This window comes from Hoplias malabaricus, chromosome 14 (genome assembly GCF_029633855.1).
Source record: "Hoplias malabaricus isolate fHopMal1 chromosome 14, fHopMal1.hap1, whole genome shotgun sequence".
In the NCBI taxonomy this organism is placed as follows: Eukaryota; Metazoa; Chordata; class Actinopteri; order Characiformes; family Erythrinidae; genus Hoplias; species Hoplias malabaricus.
Window position 1 is genome coordinate 14,110,359 of NC_089813.1, and position 21,475 is coordinate 14,131,833.

The window sequence follows — 21,475 nt, forward strand, 5'->3', positions numbered from 1 at the left end:
CAGGTCTTGAAATGTTTCAGGAATCCCAGAAGGCAAGACTTTTCCTTTTAGCAAACTGGAGAAACAAGTCAATTAGGAAAAAAAACTCTATCAAAGAAAAATATATTCAGCAACTCTGAATCAGTGGAACAGTTTGGTCGTCTAGAGTGAAAGGCAAATGGCACCCTTAAATTAACCATAGTTTGCCCTCCAGCTGTGTATAGTTTAATATATATTTATTTATATTTATTAATTTTTTTTATTTTATTTTTTTTGAAGGGGTGGGGTATTATATTTTGTTTGTTTTAGCTCATTTTCATCTAAACTAAAATGCTTTGTATAGATCCATTTCAAACCAGTTGAACTGCTCATCATTTCTACATTAGACTTGATGTGACACTGAATATAAAATTAGTGATAATGCCATACTTTCATTTAATTAAAATGATCTCAAAAAAGTTTGTTTCAAATGTGCAAGTAGTATGCCATTGAGCAATATTTAAACCTAATCCCAAAAGGCTCCCTTTTTTATGAAAATACATCATGAAAACATACAGCAGACCATCATCGAGCATGAACATTAAATACGGAGCCATTTTGGCTGAGCATAAATGTTTTTTTTTTTAGCCCATATTTACCATTTTTACAGAAGGCACAATACAGCCAGCGAAAATGAACTATATCACGGCAGGTTCGGGAGAGATTTGGGAATTCTGAGTGTTTTTGAAGCGAGAGAGACTAAGGAAAAACACCAAAAACACAAGAGAGAGCAATATCACAATAAAAAATACAAACTAATACTAGATTAACTTGTCCCTGTCGTGTTGAAGGCAGATACTTTCCAAAGCACCAATGCAACGAAGCCTCATCTACAGCTGCATAAAACACGCCGTTAAACCAAGCAGCTCACAGGGCAGCTTGGTTTAAACGGCACTGAAGTTCATTGTTAGGAGGATTTTGAAATTCAACAAAAAAGCCACAAATCTCTTCCAGTTACATTCATTCATTCATTCTCTGTAACCCTTATCCAGTTCAGGGTCGCGGTGGGTCTAGAGCCTACCTGGAATCATTGGGCACAAGGCGGGAATACACCCTGGAGGGGGCACCAGTCCTTCACAGGGCGACACACACTCACACCTACAGAAACTTTTTGAGTCGCCAATACACTTACCACCATGTGTTTTTGGACTATGGGAGGAAGCCCAAGTGGACACGGGGAGAACACACCAAACTCCTCACAATCCCAGAGTGGGACTTGAACCCACATCCTCCAGGTCCCTGGAGCTGTGTGACTTTGACACTCCATCTGCTCAAGTTACTTCCGACAGTCCACACACACATGGGTAGGTGGATTAGCACTGCTACTGTGTGAGTGTGGGATTCCCTGTGATGGACTGGCTCCCCATCCAGGGTGTGTTCTAGACAAACCACAAGGTAGATAAGCAGTTACAAAAAGTGAATGAAAGAATGAATTATTTGATTCTTTGTGTGATGTAATTTGATTCCCTATCACATCTCGCATTGGTTCATTCTGGAGAACCATTTTTGTAAAAGAGGGGCATCACGGTGGCGCAGCAGGTAGTGTCGCAGAAACACAGCTCCAGGGACCTGGAGGTTGTGGGTTCGGTTCCCGCTCCGGGTGACTGTCTGTGTGGAGTTTGGTGTGTTCTCCCTGTGTCCGCGGGGGTTTCCTCTGGGTGACTGTCTGTGAGGAGTTGGTGTGTTCTCTGTGTTCATGTGGGTTTCCTCCGGGTGCTCCTGTTTCCTCCCACAGTCCAAATACACATGTGGATTGGCGACTCCGTAGATGTGAGTGTGTATGTTGCCCTGTGAAGGACTGGCGCCCCCTCCAGGGTGTGTTCCTGCCTTGTGCCCAGTGATTCCAGGTAGGCTCTGGACCCACTGCAACCCTGAACTGGATAAGCGGTTACAGATAATGAATGAATTAATTTTTGTAAAAGATCTTTTTCTCAGATTTTTAAAAATGTTTTTAAAGAACATTCAAACTAAAGGATTTTTACCAAATAAAAGTTATTGTCTAGAATTCTTCATCCATTCTTTTAACCATTTAGAGACACATTTTCCAGGAAGGACACTTAAATAGATAATTAACCATTTTATAGTAACATTAAGTCATTTATCACATCATAGTAACATTTGATATGATATGATATGATATCATATATGATATGAATATAATAATGAGGTAAACAAACGATCCTGAAGCTCAGAAGATAAATTACCCTCAGAAGTCAGAGATGAGTGATGATGATGCTTTTGATGCTGGTGGTGAGTCTGTGGGTTTCTGTTTTATTTTCTTGTTAGTTATAATTTTTGTAATAATTATTATAATAAATATAATATAATAGTTATATAGTAGTTATAGTGTTATAACAGTCAAATTTTAGTTTTGTAGATTTAGACATTGACACTGATTTTTTTGACATGGCTCACTCCACACTGTTAATTCAGCAAATAGAAGAAGTAATAAGTTGCAGTGCATTAAAATGTGTGTGGTCTCTGTAGAAGAAGTGTGTAGAAGAGCTGCTTACACTCTTTGTGTCTACAGTGAAGGGACACACGATCTCAGATGTATGTGTTTGTTATTTAATATTCATGCAGCGCATATATTCACTGCACAAACTAATGTCTTTAGACTTTGAAATTAAGAATGAACAGAGAATTAAATATAAACATGAAACATAAAAATCCAAAACAGAAAATAATAATTCTGACATTCTATTAAACAGTGTATCTTTGAAGTCTTACAAAGGCTTCAGGGGTACATAGGATACAGGGGTTGGACAATGAAACTGAAATCTGATTTTAGACCACAATAATTTATTAGTATGGTGTAGGGCCTCCTTTTGCAGCCAATACAGCATCAATTCGTCTTGGGAATGACATATAAAAGTCCTGCACAGTGGTCAGAGGGATTTTAAACCATTCTTCTTGCAGGATAGTGGCCAGGTCACTATGTGACGCTGGTGGAGGAAAACCTTTCCTGACTCGCTCCTTCAAAACACCCCAAAGTGGCTCAATAATGTTTAGATCTGGTGACTGAGCAGGCCATGGGAGATGTTCAACTTCACTTTCATGTTCATCAAACCAATCTTTCACCAGTCTTGCTGTGTGTATTAGTGCATTGTCATCCTGATACACGGCACCGCCTTCAGGATACAATGTTTGAACCATTGGATGCACATGGTCCTCCAGAATGATTCGTTAGTCCTTGGCAGTGACGTGCCCATCTAGCACAAGTATTGGGCCAAGGGAATGCCATGATATGGCAGCCCAAATCATCACTGATCCAACCCATGCTTCACTCTGGGCATGCAACAGTCTGGGTGGTACACTTCTTTGGGGCTTCTCCACACCGTAACTCTCCCGGATGTGGGGAAAACAGTAAAGGTGGACTCATCAGAGAACAATACATGTTTCACATTGTCCACAGCCCAAGATTTGCGCTCCTTGCACCATTGAAACCGACGTTTGGCATTGGCATGAGTGACCAAAGGTTTGGCTATAGCAGCCCGGCCGTGTATATTGACCCTGTGGAGCTCCCGATGGACAGTTCTGGTGGAAACAGGAGAGTTGAGGTGCACATTTAATTGATTGGGGCAGCCGTGGTTTTATGTTTTTTGGATAAAATCTGGGTTAGCACCCGATCATCCCTCTCAGACAGCTTCCTCTTGCATCCACAGTTAATCCTGTTGGATGTATTTCGTCCTTCTTGGTGGTATGCTGACATTACCCTGGATACCGTGGCTCTTGATACATCACAAAGACTTGCTGTCTTGGTCACAGATGCACAAGCAAGACATGTAATGCAATATATATATTTTTATGGCGACCTCGGGCCTCAAGCCCTCAAATTAGGTGGTTCTTCTTCTTCTTCTTCTTCTTCTTCTGTTATTTTGATATTGCTTGTGTTATAGCCTGCATGCAGATGACATTTTCTCCTGTAGTAATATTTAGTGAGTGACCTTGCGGCAGAGGTGTGCTGTTAGTTGTAATGACACTTCATCGCCAGAAAGAGGCTCTCTCTCTCTCTCTCTCTCTCTCTCTCTCTCTTCAGCTCCACATCACGCCCTAGAACCGCGTGTCCGGCTCCATGTACACAAACCACTTGGAATCCTGGGAAATGTGGTCCATGTTCCCTTGCTAATGAACTACAATAAACATAAAATCACTGCCCAAGAATAGAATTCATGTTTTTCATTATTATATATTATTTTAGGGAAGAGTAGTATATAAAAGCGTGAATCCTGTGCCAAAAGAATGACTTTTAAATAAACAGTATGAAGCTTTGATATTTTAATAGCTTCTAGATGTATGCAGAATTATCACAGAGCTAGAGCTGCTATATTTTACAAGTAGTGGCCACAAAATAATATATTGATGCAAAAAAATAATATATGGAGGAAACCCAGAAGTTAATATAGGCTATAGAATCCGACTATACTCAGGCCACTATTTAATAGTTTATAATATGTTATAATACAGGTAATAAGTTATCGAGGTCACAGGTTAAATTTATTATGTTCACAAATTAAAAATATAGGTAATGTGTTGTTCTTTTATGCTAGAAGATGAGAAAGTAAGCAGTCAATGCTGTTCCAAAACGGGCAAATTCAGACAGCTACAGTTTTGTACGTCATAAACCTAAGAAAGCAATCCCACCAATCTTTTGAGCTGCAGAGGAGCAGAAGAAGTGTAAACGGAGATAGAGGCAGGGACTAATTTTATATTCATAGATCTTCATACAAAGATTTGAATAGTTACACCTGAGTCGTTTTTAAGGCGTATGGGATTTTTTTCTAGGAAATCAATTCTAAAACATCATAAAGTTTTCAAAAGACATTTTGAAAATGAGGTTTATTCCATAATCTGTAGAAAGGTGAGAAAAGAAAAAAAGTGCTTAAAGAGTGTGTGAGCGAATGAGTGTGTGTTGAGTGAATATGTGAGTGTGTGTTGAGTGAATATGTGAGTGTGTGAGTGAATATGTGAGTGTGTGAGGTAGGGCTGCAACAACTAATCGATTAAATCGATTAAAATCGAGTGTTAAAATAGTTTGCAAATAATTTAATAATTGATTAGTTGGGTCTAAGTTATTATACACATAGGTACAGTTGCTACACGTGACAAACTCTGGAAGAAGGGTTGAAAAATGGCGGAGGCGGTCAAAGCAGAGGATAATGTTAGCACAAGCAGAGAGAAAAATGTACGACTCAAGTCATCAAAAGTATGGGAACACTTTACATTAACGCTTTCAAGGAACAGCGTTGGGTGCAAAATGTGCACAGCTGATCTCGCATGGCACAGCAGCACAACATCACTGCATGAGCATCTGAAGCCTGTTGGAGCTATGTGTGAATGAGATTAAGTATAGTAAGGTAGTTCTACTTTTTCTCTCACTCAATGTTACTAGAGCCTGCTAGAGTAGTTAAACAACATTTGTTTTTCTTAGTACATTTATATTACACTCGCGTTTAGCGAACAAGCCTTAGCATCCCCCCGAGTTTTCTCTTCCACCTTAAATGTGCCAGCTTCACCAGCAGTTCCAAAACAAGCCGTAGTTTTAGTCAAGCTAATGTTAGCGACGTTAGTTTTTCTCTCACTCAGTGTCACTAGAGCCTGCTAGAGTAGTTAAACAAGATGTCTCATTTTTAGTAAATTTATATCACTCTTGTATTTAGCGAGTTTTCCATTCCACCTTAAATGTGGCGGCAGTTACGTTCAGAGTTAAAAAAAAATTCAAACATTTTTTAAAATAATATATTTAAAGCCTTTTTCAAGGTCTTTTCTGACTGGCATTGCGTGTTAGTGTTTGAGTATCACAGCCAAGTGTATATTACATTATAAGTGTGTATTACATTACATACACTGTGTTAAATATTGATAAATATAAAATTAATGTAACGGTTGGGTTCATTCTTCATGTAAACGCTAATTTTTAATAATGGTAGGTTGTATGTTTCTTATACAATTACAACATTACTTCTCTAAAATCTGGAATATCTTATCCATATCTGATCATATGTGTTAGATGAATTTCCCTTTTATTCTCAGCACATGGCAGCATCACCCAATATCCATTTATGTAATTTCAATTTGCCTGCATTGTTGTCTGCATTTTAGATCAGTAATTATTAACTTAAAAAAGATGTATGTTCATATCTACACTGTCTCTCTCACCTCAGAACAGCATTGCTGACTATGTTTTGAAGAAGATCTGCACACCACAGCAAGCAGCTGTTCTCACTGATGGTATCCTGAATATGCTAGTAACAGACAGGAAACCAAATTTGGTCTGTCTTCCTTTTTATCCGATTAATAATCGATTAATCGAAAAAATAATCGACAGATTAATCAATTATCAAAATAATCATTAATTGCAGTCCTAGTGTGAGGGAATATGTGATTGTGTGAGTGAACATGTGAGTGTGTGTGAGTGAACGTGTGAGTGTGTGTGAGTGAATGAGTGTATGTGAGTGAATATGAGTGTGTGTGTGAGTGAATATGAGTGTGTGTGTGAGTGAATATGAGTGTGTGTGTGAGTGGATATGAGTGTGTGTGTGAGTGGATATGAGTGTGTGTGTGAGTGGATATGAGTGTGTGTGTGAGTGGATATGAGTGTGTGTGTGAGTGGATATGAGTGTGTGTGTGAGTGGATATGAGTGTGTGTGTGAGTGGATATGAGTGTGTGTGTGTGAGTGGATATGAGTGTGTGTGTGTGAGTGGATATGAGTGTGTGTGTGTGAGTGGATATGAGTGTGTGTGTGTGAGTGGATATGAGTGTGTGTGTGTGAGTGGATATGAGTGTGTGTGTGTGAGTGGATATGTGTGTGTGTGTGAGTGGATATGAGTGTGTGTGTGAGTGGATATGAGTGTGTGTGTGAGTGGAAATGCTTGTTTGTGTGAGTGAATATGAGTATGAGTGTGTGTGTGAGTGAATATGAGTGTGTGTGTGAGTGAATATGAGTGTGTGTGTGAGTGAATATGAGTGTGTGTGTGAGTGAATATGAGTGTGTGTGTGAGTGAATATGAGTGTGTATGTGAGTGAATATGAGTGGATATGTGAGTGGACATGAGTGTGTGTGTGAGTGGACATGAGTGTGTGTGTGAGTGAACGTGAGTGTGTGTGAGTGAATGTGTGAGAGTGGATATGAGTGTGTGTGAGAGTGGATATGAGTGTGTGTGTGAGTGGATATGAGTGTGTGTGTGAGTGGATATGAGTGTGTGTGTGTGTGAGTGGATATGTGAGTGTGTGTGAGTGGATATGTGAGTGTGTGTGTGAGGGGATATGTGAGTGTGTGTGTGAGGGGATATGTGAGTGTGTGTGTGAGGGGATATGTGAGTGTGTGTGTGAGGGGATATGTGAGTGTGTGTGTGAGGGGATATGTGAGTGTGTGTGTGAGGGGATATGTGAGTGTGTGTGTGAGGGGATATGTGAGTGTGTGTGTGAGGGGATATGTGAGTGTGTGTGTGAGGGGATATGTGAGTGTGTGTGTGAGGGGATATGTGAGTGTGTGTGTGAGGGGATATGTGAGTGTGTGTGTGAGGGGATATGTGAGTGTGTGTGTGAGGGGATATGTGAGTGTGTGTGTGAGGGGATATGTGAGTGAGTGTGTGAGGGGATATGTGAGTGTGTGTGAGGGAATATGTGAGTGTGTGTGTGAGGGGATATGTGAGTGAGTGTGTGAGGGGATATGTTAGTGTGTGTGAGGGAATATGTGAGTGTGTGTGAGGGAATATGTGAGTGTGTGTGAGGGAATATGTGAGTGTGTGAAACCGTGTGAAGTATGGGTGCTCTGTCCACAGGATGTGTTCACTTTTCTTAACAGTGATTCCCGGGCTTCTGTCCCAGAACAGCCCTGAACTGAACAAGCCGTTACAGAAACTGAATAAATGAATAATAGGGTTCTTTGCGTGATGCCACTTTAGTTCCTAAAATACTTTTCACTGGTTGGTTCTTAGAAGAAACATTTTTATAAAATAAGTGGCATTGTTTAAGTTTAAACAATTTCCAAAATAAATGTTTTATTTCAGTCAACAGTTATTATCTGGAATTGTTCGTCACTAGAAACATTTAGAGACAGAATGATCCAGGAAGGACACTTAAAAAGATAAAAAAAAAAACATTTTATATTAAGGCTCTCTTTTGAAATACATTAACACTTTAAAGATTCACTGGTGAATAATTCTGTTCTGATTCATTGTTATTAATAATATAATGAGGTAAATTCATAAGATAATATTTTAATAACAGTGTTATGAATTGTGATTTTTCTTTTTCTACAGAGAGTCCTAAACCTGTGTTGTACATAGTGCCTCATAAACAAGTGTTTGAAGGAGAGACTGTCACTCTGAGGTGTGTCGTAGAGTCAGGAAGAGACACTGAGTGGAAGTACATCTGGTTTAAAGATGGCCGTTCGTACACATCCAGAGAATCACAGGAGATTACAGTCCGCTCTGTTACAGAGTCTAACGATAAATACACCTGCAGAGGGGAGAGGAAAAGTGACTCTCAGAAGTCAGAGATCAGTGCTGCTGTTACACTGACTGTGTCTGGTGAGTCTGTGGGTTTGAGTTTTATTATTATTCTTCATTTTAAATAACAGTCAAACTACATTCAGTTTTGAATGAACATTAACGCATCATCTACAGGAAACAGACTTAAATATAACATTTGTCTCTCCTCATTGCTCAGGCCACAGTGATGTGTTGTTAGATTCAGCAAATATAAGAAGTAATAATTAACTGTGCTTTAAAATGTGTGAGTTCTCTGTAGATCTCTCTGTCTCCAGTCGTTCATCAACAACACTGCCTTTACAACAGTGTCCTATAGTTATTCATTTACTCCTTCAGTTTATTTTATTTATAACTGTGTGTCAGGAGTATTCAACATTTCAACATGGGGCTGGACAGGAGGGTCCTTCACCTGCTACATATCAGAGAGAGAGAGAGAGAGAGAGAGAGAGAGAGACTGAATGAAAGAGAGAGACAGACAAGGAGAGAGAGACAAAGACTTTCCCCATGACTGAAGAATATCATTGCTCTCAGAAGGAAACTCTAAAGCAGTAGCTTTTCAGAAGAATGAATACAAAATTATATTTATATTTATAAGTTGACCTACAGTTTGAATTTCTTTGGTTTGTCAAAAAATATGTCACAGAAAAAAAGCACAGGTGTTATTTCCAGATTCAGTCAAAATCTGACAAACATCAAAAATGGAGATTTTAACAAGTTTAGTGATGATACACATTTCAGATCCATCACCTGAACAGCAGAAGCCACTGATCTTATCCACAAAGGGCCGGTGCGGCTGCAGGTTTTCATTCCAATGAAGCAGAAGCACGGCGGATACTTGTTTAACTCGTCTCAGTCTTTGAACAGTGGGTTAGTTACAGTGTGATGTTGGAATGAAAACCTGCAGCAGCACCAGCCCTTTATGGATAAGACTGGAGACCCCTCGTCTACAGTGAGGGTCCAGACACCTGAGAGTGTTTTCACTGGAGAGGAATAGGAATAGAACCTTTATTGTAATTTAAACAGATACAATGACATTTTGCATGGCATCTCTCCAGTACACGTAGTAGCATCAACAACATCAACAAAATAAAATAGATACAGAAATGGAGAAATAGAATTATAAAAGTATCATACACTCTGTACATAAGTAGTTATAAATATTAACTACTTGTGAGTACCAAGTGTGCTGATTCTGTACAGTCCTATTGTATGCTTTCAGTCCGTTGGCATGTTTGTCTGGATTGGGAGAGGGGCAGGGGTGATGGAGGTCACAGCTCTAGGAAAGAAGTCTGTTTGTGTGAGATCTTATTGTCTGTAAACCGTTCACCTGAAGGTAGTGTTTGGAACAGTGTGTGAGCGGAGTGTGTGTGGTTGTTTGATTCTGCTGCTAGCTTTCTTCTTCGGTTGGCTAACATACACACGTCCAAGTCTGAAAGCTCTGTTCCAGTTATGCACTGATCTGCTTTCACCACACAGTGCAGATCTTTATGGTGCAGCTCACATACCATACCATGGTGCACTGGGTCAGGATGCTGTCTTTGGTGCTTCTAGACATTCACCAACAGCTCCTGATGCAAGTGTTTAAAGCTTTTTCAGCTTTCTGAAGAAGAAGAGTCTTTGCTGGGCGTTCTTAACCAGGTGAGAGGTGTTAGAGGACTATGTCAGGTGTTCAGACCTGTGTAGACTCTGAGGAACTTCAGGGTTTCCACCACTGTATAGGAGTTGTGAATGGTGGTGTAGTCATGTGTGAAAAGTGTTAAATGCATAGGGTTTACATCCCACATAACTGTCAGGGTCCTCCATATTTGTCAGTGCGATGTGGAGTGTAGTGGTGATCTATGTAGTTGCGATGGCCTCCTCTATGGAGTGATTTCATCTATAGGTGAACTGATGTTTCTCAAAGTCAGGTGCGGTGACAGTTCTGATGTGTGAAAGCCCGAGCCTCTTAAAGCATTTCATAATCACAGGCGTCAGAGCCACTGGACGACAGCCATTCAACTATGTTAAGGCTGATTTGTTGGGTACTCAGATGATGGTGGAAGATTGAGACACTTCAGGTAATCCAGCTTGTTGTAGCGAGAGCTTGAAGTTAATAGTAAACATTGACTTTCCTGAGAGTGGTTCTCACCTGATGCTGCTCTAGAACGGGTGGAAAAGTGGAACTGGTGGTTGGTGAGTGATGCTTGTATCTGAGCTATGAAGATAAAAATGGTCTTTTTAGACCGTTCCCAAAGTAATTAAAATTTAGAAGATCTCCAAAAGATCCAAAATACACCCTCTCTCCTGAGGGAGGCGTGCTCGTTCCGGAAGCGTTACAAAGACCAGTCGAGTGAAGTTCAAAGCAAATCAAAGTATTTATTACAATACTGGATCCAGGAGAACTAATACATAAGAAACGCAAAGTGCCCTTTCCACGCAAAGTTCTGACTCATCGCATCTGACTCCACAGTTTTATACCCCAAATGACGTATACCCTGCTGGCAAGGCGTTTCTGGCTGATTAACATATATTAATATGCATAATAAGACATGTTAGTACTCATGTTTCTCGCGTGTAGGTTTCCCATGCACCTGTGACCCCAAAACACTCATCATGCCCTTCTGACTCTGTAGGTTTTATTACCCACACTCCTTTTCTGTCACCAAGATTCAGAGGAGTCACTAATGGACTTAAGGTCACTGAGATGCCCTAAAGTTCAACTCCCCCTTTTGGCTAACACTTGTAATTTATGTGTTTCCTAAGTGCAGATCTGTTCAATGTTAGAAGTCTAAGAATTTAGAAAGGTGCTAATACTGAGTCAACATGCCAGTTAGTGTGCAGATTCTAAACTGTTTAAATGCATGTCTAAATACTGGTTAATCATTCATATGAGTACATATAAGATACAAGATTTCACACAATTATAAATGCTTAATTTTAACTAATCATTTAAGGATATTTGTCCACTAATACAAAGTAATAAAATTATTTTTACAACAATTCCCCCTTTTGACCTGTCCAACTGACAGGTCAATACATTTAGATAAATGGTAAACAATTAATGTTAGATTGGTCTGCCTAGGTCACCCCCGGGTTGGCGAGTGACTTAGGTAGAGCGTGATGGCAGATTGTGGTGGTAGCGGGCAATTACACCGCTCCTGTTAGGAGTGGACACCTCTGTCCTACCATTCACTCTCTGGACTAAGAGATTACAATGAGCCCTATATGTGTATGTGTTAAAGTGTATTCTTCATCCGTTGGTAGGGATCTGCGCTGGGGGCAAGGATAGACTTTCCTTGTCGTGCCCCTGCCTCAGGGGATTATTCTGCCCCTATGTTGGTTGAGGCTGCTTGATCAGCCTCTTCTGAGGTGTTGTTTTCCTTCAGTGAATGTTTGATGTTAGGTGTTGGTGCGGCTCTGCACTATGTGAGGTGGTACCACTATAAGCCTTTACCCTTCAGCCGGACTGCACAACTGGTTCTCTCTGTCACCTGGTAGGGTCCTGTCCAGCGAGGTTCGTACCACTTCCGCTTGATGACCTTCAGGAGGACCCAGGGTGAGACTGTCACTTCTGGATCCTTCTCCTCCGTTTCTTCTCCTTCTCTCCTTTCCTGCACCTGTATAGAGAAATCTTTACAAACAGCTTTTAGTTCTTCATATAGCTGTCGGTACTCTGCTTGAGGTGGTTTCTGTGGGGACGCAAGCGCATTGTTGAGGCCTGGAAATGGCATGCCTCTCACTAATTCAAAAGGAGTAAATCCTATAGTTCTATTTACTGAACTACAGACACTAATTAAAGCAATTGGAAGGGCCTCAAGCCAATTCATGCCCGTGGCCAGTTTGATTTTTGCTAATTTGGTTTTCAAAGTTTGATTCATCCTCTCCACCTGACCTTGTGAGGCAGGATGATACACACAACCATAGCTATGGCGCAGCCCCAACGGCTGCTCCACCCACTGCAGTGTTTTACTCGTGAAATGACTCCCGTTATCTGAAAAAATATAAAAATTAAAAAATTTTCCTAGGAAACCCATGGTTCGAAATCCAACAATTAATCAGAAACTTACAGACTGATTTTGCATCTTCCCTCAGAGTGGGGAATGCCTCTACCCACCCCGAGAATCTATCTACAACGACCAGGAGATATCTATATCTCCTAATGGGGTCATTCATATCTGTGTAATCCATTTGAATCTCATGTCCATGAGAATCTGGTAATGGAAACCTTCCTGGAGCTAGTTTAAATGCTTTTGCTACGTTCTGAGTGTTACAAATCTGACATTTAGTGATGTAATCAACTACTAATGCTGACATGTGTGGGTGCCACCATTGTTTTAGATTTTCCAGTGTCTGTTGTCTTCCTATATGTGCCACTTCTAATGCTGAAATTACTGCTAGCAGTTCTGCGTTCCCCCTTTTTCTGAAACAGTACACCATTAATCACAGTGTCTGTTTCAGAAACATCCATGTAAAAAGTAATGAATAGTCAGGTCTGGGTAAGTCAACTGCAACAGATAAGGTTTGTTTAACATCTATAAACGCCTTTTTCAGATTCCACCGTCCAATTGAGCTTACCAGACAAATTTCTCATCCCTAGAGATTTCACCATGTCCCTAAGAGGTTGTGTTCGTCCGACAAAGTCAGTAATGTATTATCTGCTGTAACCAGTCAGTTCTAAAAATGCTAACATGTCTTACACAGTCTCAGGTTTTTTGTTTATATTGGGGAATCCAAATTGGTTGTGTAATATTCATACAAAAAGAGACAGGTGTCTGATTAGTGTATCCTACATCATCTGGTCCTGTGGACCACAATGTGTCAGGTAGTGATGCTAATAATACCTCCGTCTGTGGATGATCAGTGTCCTCACAACCATGGTGTCTAGGCAGCAATTGATGATGTAATGTGACTTGGATGGGTGAGTTATCAGTGATGTGATATGTCTGTGTTGACTGTGAAAACATGACACCAGGCAGCTTGGTCCGGACCCAATCCGTGGCCTCATTTGCTCTTTTTACCATAGGGCCCAACTGCTTGGCCTCGTGTCTCGGATGGAGAGCTAGTGAAATGTGTGGTGCCGTCGTGTCAGACAGTTTGTACCAATTACGTTGTTGTGTTGTTAGTGAAACAGGAAATGCCACCCCTTCAAGACCCACATAAATCCCTGTGGTGTCAACCGACCACTGTGTACCCTCTAATTCTGTTTGAAAAGCTTCATAGTAAGTTAAATCTCCCCCTACATCATAGAACAGGGTGACATGGAATGGGTCGGGCGGAGGAACGTAGGGGGTCATGGCTGTAATCCAAGGCGACCACTGGTGGAACAAAGCAATGAGTCGTGGTGACGGGTCCGTCTGTCCAGTCACTAAACCCCAATAAATGTCTACCGACTCATCCTGCTGAGGTCTCATCAGGTACATACCATCAGTGTACCCCACCACTGCCACAGTTTTGTGTCCGTCCAACCACGTAAGTGTGATCCCATCTGGTTGGCATAAAATAGTAACTCCCATTTTCATCAACAAGTCTCTACCACAAATGTTCAACGGTGCTTGTGGTGCAATTAAAAATGAATGTGACACAGTCTGTGTACCAGTACTGACTGGCAAATGTCTTGTTTTTGGCAGTGATGTAGATGTTCCAGAGAAGCCCCTTACTTGCACAGTGTGTTCGCTCATCAGATGTGCAGGTAATACTGTGTTGATGGCTGACCATGTGGCTCCCTTGTCAACCAGAAAAACGATTTCGGAGGCCCCCACAGTTAATGACAGCATGGGTTCTGCCCTGGCCCTGCTGTCCTGGTGCTCCTCTGGGCCCCGTCAATGTCCACCCCACGGCTCCATGCTGTATTGGCCAGCAGGAAGATGTGATGGCTCCGGTTTTGGTGCCGCCTGTGGTGTGGTGCCTGGTGTGGATAGCTGGTGTCGGTAAAAAATGGAGCTCTACATTGTGCTGCCCAGTGGTCCAAAGCTCCACATCTTAGGCACGCCCCAGTCCGGCGGCGGACCCTGCCCCTCCATCTACCATTACCACGCCCCCTGCCCCATGAGTAGGGCTGATATGGGAAATATGGACTTGGTCCATAATTATACGGTGGGTTTTGTGGTGGCCCTGATTGGGTAGGCATGTATGTCTGTGTGTTCATGTATGTTTGAGGTGATTGAATGTTTGGTTGTGCTACTGCAGTCATAGGCATCATGGTGTCAGACTCTGTTCATTTATCATTTAGCGTCAGTGAGGCGCTGCCAGTGAGCGTGGAAAAGATCATAATTAGGTTGAGTAGATGTCTGAGCCTGTCTCTCTATTTCAGCTGCTTCCATAGAAGTAGTTGATCTTTTAATAATGTTTCTAAAATCCCCAAGTGCTAGAGTCATGCCACCTGTCAGACTGTCCAGCTTTCTAATCCAGGCAGCCGCTTCACTACATAAAGGCGGAAGCTGATCGACCAAAGTCTGTGCATCAGTTAGTGATAATGGTACATATTTATATGTTCCTGTACCAGTGGCCACTAATGGAAGCATATTGTCAACGTTATTGTCAGACGTATACCTGTCAAGCGGGTGTCGGGGTCTGGTGCTTCGTCTCAAAATGTCCGTTTTGTCTGAAGTGTGCATGTCGCCTTCTAAAGTCTGTTGTTTTAAGTCCAATTGTCTCTGTTCTTCTAATATTAATTTTCCATGGCACGCAATGTTTTGTTCAAATCAGTAATCCGTCTACCACCACGTCGTCCATTCGCACTGTCCTCATCATCTACTATATGTCCCTCATCTTGGTCAGAGTCATCCGTTGTGATATGTCCCTCTAAATCAGCTTTAATCCTGATGTTTTGTTTAATTTTACGTGGCATCGGGTTCTTAAATGATGTTGTTATTGTTTGTTTATCGACAAGGTGCGGTTTATCAGAACAGTCGGTGTTAATATCTGTGTGTGGATTTAAAATTGACTCGTGGCTTTTCGCAATTGGAATGGATCTTGTGTGTTTACGTTTGTGTTTCTGACTCTGTGAGCTGGCTGCTCAGAAGTAAAGCCCCTCCCTTGATGTCCATCCAAACACTTACTCTACCCGATTCTACACTGAAGACTGGTAGGATATTATCAACTGTTGTGACTAGGCCTAGGTTGTATGGCGGAGGCGGAGCTGTAGGCTCCTCCCCCTTGTGTTTCATATACTCAGTGTCCACTTCCGTGTTCTCGGCAGTGAGTGAAACGGCGTTCGAGTGTGACTGACCTGTTGTTTTCAAAGTAAGAGCTGCGTAATGAGACTGAGGAATGCCATTTTAAAATTTTTAAGCTCCGCAATATCTGTTTTAGCTATTTTTAAACTTGTCTTTGCCTTAGGTCTTTGGAAAAGGCTAGCCTTACTAACCTCTGCTTCAGCCTGACATAATCTTTCCTCCAACTCTCTTTTCAACTGATTAATACCGGTGATTAAAGGAGTGTTCTCCCCTGTGTGTATTTTAGCCCACGTTTCAAATCTCTTTAGCACACTTTTGTGCACAATATCCCGCTTTTTCAAATGTATTTCTCCCTGTTTTAATCCCTCAGTTATTATTTCAATTTGTTGTACAAACGGTTTCCATTCCCAATTCCCCACGCCGTAAATGGCGTTTAATTCATTATGTGAATCACTAGTAGTAGCCATAGTGTCTGTAAGAAGCTGATTAAAAAATTTGACCTTACCTGAATGGGTCTTCGTTCTAGTTCACCCTTTAATTGCAAATCAATTATCACCGCTAGGTTTCATTGCAATTCAGAGTGAATTAAAACAGTTTCCCAGGGTCAGCCACCGCGGTCACGCCATCTGCACTTCGCGAAAACGCAGTCACGCCATCTACACTAGGATTTCTTGTGCGCTTCTACATCACAGTTTACGGTAGAACGTGTGCGAACGAGAGGGGGGACTCGCAGAAAAGCGCAGATATTGAAAATTCATAAGAAATTAATTTAAAACATAATTCAATACAGTTAATATTAAAAACAGGCCTGATTGGCAAAAAGAACGGTTTGTTACCAGAAAATCTCACTGTTGTATTGAAAAACATGTCCTCAGGTACACAGGGTATAATATTTATGTGCATTTACTGTAAGAATTAGAAGTAATAGGCTTGAAAAAAACTTCAAAAAACCCTATGGATATTAAATTCCATAAAATGGTTAAATCAAACTGTTACCAGACCACTCCACTGCAGTCTTGAAGAGCATGTTCTCAGGTACTCATGGTATAATTTTCATACATTTTTACTGTAGGAATATGAAGTAATATTATTTGATGATGTTTAATTTACATATATGGACAATTTTGAGTTCTATTAAAGGGTTAAATCAAACTGTTACCAAACCACTCCACAGCAGCCTTGAAGAACATGTTCTAGAGTACCCAGAGAATAATTGTCAAACATTTTTACTGTAGGAATTTGGAGTAATATCATTTCAAACTCATAAATATGCTGTTTAATTTACAAATATTGCAGAATTTTGAGAGCTATTAAAGGGTTAAATCAAACTGTTACCAAACCATTCCACTGCAGCCTTGAAGGACATGTTCTCAGGTACCTAGAGAATAATTTTTATAAATTTCTACTGTAGGAATTTGGAGTAATAGCATTACAAACTTCATAAGAATAACAACACAATTCCACAAATTGCAGAATGCTGAAGGCCATAAAATGGTTAAATCAAACTGTTACCAGACCACTCCACTGCAGTCGTGAAGAGCATGTTCTCAGGTATCCAGAGAATAATTTTCATACATTTTTACTGTAGGAATTTGGAGTAATATTATTTCAAATCTCATAAAAAATGATGCTTAATTTACATATGTGGACAATTTTGAGTTCTATTAAAGGGTTAAATCAAACTGTTACCAAACCACTCCACAGCAGCCTTGAAGAACATGTTCTAGAGTACCCAGAGAATAATTGTCAAACATTTTTACTGTAGGAATTTGGAGTAATATCATTTCAAACTCATAAATATGCTGTTTAATTTACAAATATTGCAGAATTTTGAGAGCTATTAAAGGGTTAAATCAAACTGTTACCAAACCATTCCACTGCAGCCTTGAAGGACATGTTCTCAGGTACCTAGAGAATAATTTTTATAAATTTCTACTGTAGGAATTTGGAGTAATAGCATTACAAACTTCATAAGAATAACAACACAATTCCACAAATTGCAGAATGCTGAAGGCCATAAAATGGTTAAATCAAACTGTTACCAGACCACTCCACTGCAGTCGTGAAGAGCATGTTCTCAGGTATCCAGAGAATAATTTTCATACATTTTTACTGTAGGAATTTGGAGTAATATTATTTCAAATCTCATAAAAAATGATGCTTAATTTACATATGTGGCCAATTCTGAGTGTTATTAAAGGGTTAAATCAAATTGTTACCAAACAACTTCACTGAAGCCTTGAAGAACATGTTCCAAGGTACCCAGAGAATAATTGTCGTACATTTTTACTGTAGGAATTTGGAGTATAAATATTTCAAATCTCATTAAAATGATGTTTAATTTACATATATGGCAAAATTATGAGTCCTATTAAAGAGTTAAATCAAATTGTTACCAAACCATTCCACTGCAGCCTTAAAGAATATGTTCTCAGGTACTCAGAGAATAAGTTTTATACATTTTTACTGTAGGAATTTGGAGTAAGAGCATTTCAAATTTCAGTAGAAATGGTTAAATTTGCAAATATTGCAAAATTCTGAGAGCTATTAATGGGTTAAATCAAACTGTTACCAAACCACTCCACTGCAGCCTTAAAGAATATGTTCTCGGGTACTCAGAGAATAATTTTTATACATTTTTACTGTAGGAATTTGGAGTAATATCATTTCAAACTTATAAATATGCTGTTTAATTTACAAATATTGCAAAATTGTGAGAGCTATTAAAGGGTTAAATCAAATTGTTACCAAATCACTTCACTGAAGCCTTGAAGAACATGTCCCAAGGTACCCAGAGAATAATTGTCGTACATTTTTACTGTAGGAATTTGGAGTAATAGCATTACAAACTTCATAAGAATTTTGTTTAATTTGCATATAAGGCAAAATTGTGAGTCCTATTAAAGGGTTAAATCAAACTGTTACCAAACCACTCCACTGCAGCCTTGAAGAACATGTTCTAGAGTACCCAGACTATAATGTTCATACATTTTTACTGTAAGAATGTGGAGTAATAACATTACAAACTTCATAAGAATAAAAACACAATTCCATAAATTGCAGAATTCTGAAGGCCATAAAATGGTTAAATCAAACTGTTACCAGACCACTCCACTGCAGCCTTGAACAACATTTTCTAGAGTACCCAGGGTACAAATTTCATACATTTTTACTGTAGGAATTTGGAGTAATATTATTTCAAATCTCATAAAAAATGATGTTGAATTTACATATATGGCAAATTTTGAGTGCTACTAAAGGGTTAAATCAAACTGTTACCAGACCACTCCACTGCAGCCTTGAAGAGCATGTTCTCAGGTACTCAGGGTATAATTGTCATACATTTTTACTGTAGGAATTTGGAGTAATAGCATTACAAACTTCATAAGAATAACAACACAATTCCACAAATTGCAGAATGCTGAAGGCCATAAAATGGTTAAATCAAACTGTTACCAGACCACTCCACTGCAGTCTTGAAGAGCATGTTCTCAGGTACCCAGAGAATAATTTTCATACAATTTTACTGTAGGAATTTGGAGAAATATCATTTCAAACTTATAAATATGCTGTTTAATTTACAAATATTGCAAAATTGTGAGAGCTATTAAAGGGTTAAATCAAATTGTTACCAAATCACTTCACTGAAGCCTTGAAGAACATGTTCCAAGGTACCTAGAGAATAATTTTTTTAGAGAATTAATTTTTATACATTTTTACTGTAAGAATTTGGAGTAAGAGCATTTCACATTTCAGTAAAAATTGTTTAATTTGCCAATATTGCAAAATTCTGAGCGCTATTAAACGGTTAAATCAAACTGTTACCAGACCACTCCACTGCAGTCTTGAAGAGCATGTTCTCAGGTACCCAGAGAATAATTTTCATACATTTTTACTGTAGGAATTTGGAGTAATATTATTTCAAATCTCATAAAAATGATGCTTAATTTACATATGTGGCCAATTCTGAGTGCTATTAAAGGGTTAAATCAAACTGTTACCAAACCATTCCACTGCAGTCTTGAAGAGCATGTTCTCAGGTACCCAGAGAATAATTTTTATACATTTTTACTGTAGGAATATGGAGAAATATCATTTCAAACTTATAAATATGCTGTTTAATTTACAAATATTGCAAAATTGTGAGAGCTATTAAAGGGTTAAATCAAATTGTTACCAAACAACTTCACTGAAGCCTTGAAGAACATGTTCCAAGGTACCCAGAGAATAATTGTCGTACATTTTTACTGTAGGAATTTGGAGTAATAGCATTACAAACTTCATAAAAATGATGTTTAATTTACATATATGGCAAAATTGTGAGTCCTATTATAGGGTTAAATCAAATTGTTACCAAACCATTCCACTGCAGCCTTGAAGAACATGTTTCAAAGTACCCAGAGAATAATTGTCGTACATTTTTACTGTAGGAATATGGAGTAATATTATTTTAAGTCTCATAAAAATTTTGTTTAATTTGCATATATGGCAAAATTCTGAGTCCTATTAAAGGGTTAAATCAAACTGTTACCAGACCACTCCACTGCAGCCTTGAAGAATATGTTCTCAGGTACTCAGAGAATAATTTTTATACATTTTTACTGTAGGAATTTGGAGTAATATCATTTCAAAATTCAGTAAAAAATTTTAATTTGCCAATATTGCATAATTCTGAGAGCTATTAAAGAGTTAAATCAAACTGTTACCAGACCATTCCACTGCAGCCTTGAATAACATGTTCTAGAGTATCCAGATTATCATGTTCATACATTTTTACTGTAAGAATGTGGAGTAATAGCATTACAAACTTCATTAGAATAACAACACAATTCCACAAATTGCAGATTTCTGAAGGCCATAAAATGGTTAAATCAAACTGTTACCAGACCACTCCACTGCAGTGTTGAGGAACATGTTCCAAGGTACCCAGAGAATAATTGTGGTACATTTTTACTGTAGGAATTTGGAGTAATAATATTTCAAATCTCATAAAAATTGTTTAATTTACATATATGGCAAAATTGTGAGTCCTATTAAAGGGTTAAATCAAATTGTTACCAGACCACTCCACTGCAGTCTTGAAGAACATGTTCCAAGGTACCCAGAGAATAATTGTCGTACATTTTTACTGTAGGAATTTGGAGTAATATCATTTCAAACTTATAAATATGCTGTTTAATTTACAAATATTGCAAAATTGTGAGAGCTATTAAAGGGTTAAATCAAACTGTTACCAAATCACTTCACTGAAGCCTTGAAGAACATGTCCCAAGGTACCCAGAGAATAATTGTCGTGCATTTTTACTGTAGGAATTTGGAGTAATAGCATTTCAAATCTCATAAAAATGATGTTTAATTTACATATATGGCAAAATTGTGAGTCTTATTAAATGGTTAAATCAAACTGTTACCAAACCACTCCATGACAGCCTTGAAGAACATGTTCTAGAGTACCCAGGGTACAATCGTCATAGATTTTTACTGTAAGAATTTGGAGTAATAGCATTGCAAATTCAGTAAAACTTTTTAATTTGCACATATTGCAATATTGTGAATGCTATTAAAGGGTTAAATCAAACTGTTACCAGACTACTCCAGTGCAGCCTTGAAGAACATGTTCTAGAGTACCCAGATTATACTTTTCATACATATTTACAGTAGGAATTTGGAGTAATATTATTTTAATTCTCATAAAAAAATGATGTTTGATTTACATACATAGCATTTTTGAGTGCTATTAAAGCGTTAAATCATACTGTTACCAGACTATTCCAATGCAGCCTTGAAGAACATGTTCTAGAGTACCC

The 21,475-nt window shown here is 39.1% G+C and overlaps 1 pseudogene; it reads left to right on the forward strand.

Annotated features, from left to right (window-relative positions):
- The first annotated feature begins 2,237 nt into the window (after positions 1-2,237).
- Positions 2,238-21,475, forward strand: part of LOC136666295 (carcinoembryonic antigen-related cell adhesion molecule 5-like) — a 74,416-nt pseudogene continuing 55,178 nt past the window's right edge.